Source organism: Branchiostoma belcheri, unplaced genomic scaffold (genome assembly GCF_001625305.1).
Source record: "Branchiostoma belcheri isolate BF01 breed outbred unplaced genomic scaffold, Haploidv18h27 scaffold1262, whole genome shotgun sequence".
Taxonomy (NCBI): Eukaryota; Metazoa; Chordata; class Leptocardii; order Amphioxiformes; family Branchiostomatidae; genus Branchiostoma; species Branchiostoma belcheri.
This window is the reverse complement of record NW_017802672.1, coordinates 1-1,487: the sequence shown is the minus strand read 5'-3', so window position 1 is coordinate 1,487 and position 1,487 is coordinate 1. Positions and strand designations below refer to the sequence as shown.

At 39.9% G+C, this 1,487-nt stretch overlaps 1 long non-coding RNA gene across 1 annotated transcript; it reads right to left on the bottom strand.

Annotated features, from left to right (window-relative positions):
- Nucleotides 1-172: 172 nt before the first annotated feature.
- On the bottom strand, nucleotides 173-1,304 carry LOC109463485. The gene is made up of 2 exons (XR_002139827.1): nucleotides 1,219-1,304; nucleotides 173-567 (listed from the first exon to the last, which is right to left on the bottom strand). It is a non-coding gene; the product is annotated as an uncharacterized LOC109463485 (long non-coding RNA).
- Nucleotides 1,305-1,487: the final 183 nt, after the last annotated feature.

The following is a 1,487-nucleotide window of genomic DNA, read 5'->3' as shown; positions in this document are numbered from 1 at the left end:
CTTTACACCATTTACACAGTAATAACTTCTATCAATTGCTTGCTTCTTGGCGACATTAGTGCGTTCAAGTATTATGTTGGGATACATGATTTTAATGCTGTACACTTGCTATTCTTGAATCATATACTGACTTGAACTACACTGGAAATGAAAGTCTATGGAAACAAGAGTGAAAACGTGTATTTCAGCTTTAATAATAATTGAATGGTGTTGAAAATAATATACATGTATCAGAAAATAAACTGGTAATATCTACAAGTACTATAGGTAATGAATCTAGTTACTATATGTTATGCTTGAAACAGTTTTAGAAAATATTCTCAAACATGCAACTCGGAAAAATAGAAAACAAATAAATAAGCGAACACAGAATAGTTCTACAGTTCAACACTACAATCCACCTCTAGTTATTCTACTTCAGAGAAAGAACGTGATAACATAAGTCAGGGTTCAGTATTCATGTTGTTGGTATGAACTAAAGCTGGCACTTCCAACAATTCCAGAATTTAATGCATTGACATCTCCATTTCCTGCTGTGCAATCAGTTTCTCCTTTCTGGCAAATGCCCTGAAAAAAAAAAAAAAAAGAAATATTCTAGACACTAGCAATCTAAACACTAGTATATAAAAATGTCATTGACGAAAAAAATAAAAAAGAACAAACAAACAAATATAAATTGTATGGTCTTACTGGGCCCCAAAACCTATAAACCATACAAACATTACCTACTAGTATATGGTACCTTACTTTGTCTCCAGATAATAGGGCCATTCAGATATTACCTGTACGGTGACATACCTAGTACAAAGAGGAAAGGGCCATGCAAAGTTTACCTATAGGTGCCTTACCTGGTCACCAGATGAAAAGGCTACACAAACATTACCTGTACTGTGCCTAACATGGTTCCCAGATAAAAGGGCCACGCCAATATCACCTGTAGGGTGCCTTACCTGGTCCACAAATAAAAGGGCCACGGAAATATTACCTGTACAGTGCCTTACCTGGTCCACAAATAAAAGGGTCATGCAAATATTACCTGTATGGTTCCTAACCTGGTCCCCAGATGAAAGGGCCACGCAAATATCACCTGTACGGTGCTTACCTGGTCCCTACATTATGAAAGGCCCATGGAAAGTATTTCCCGTATACGTTACAGGTACGCGTACGGCGTTTTACTGGTAACGTAATCTAGACCCAAGTCCCTCACGCAGTCATTACCTGTAAGGTTTCCAGAGCTAAGAGCCGCACAAATGACTGTTTGTGGCTTATCCACCGAAGTGGAGTGATTATAGTCGTAAAGGTTGACGTTTTTTTGCCCCTAAAAGTTGTGGATAAACGCCGGCAGCCCTCCCCACCGCTAGCTATCCCTCACTGCAGCAGCTGATACCCCGACCAATAGCAGCGTGGAGCTTGCTGAGAAATTGACCAATAGCGGCGTGGCCGTCTTTCGTGGCCGTCCTACCATATTCTAGACCAAGCCATACCTC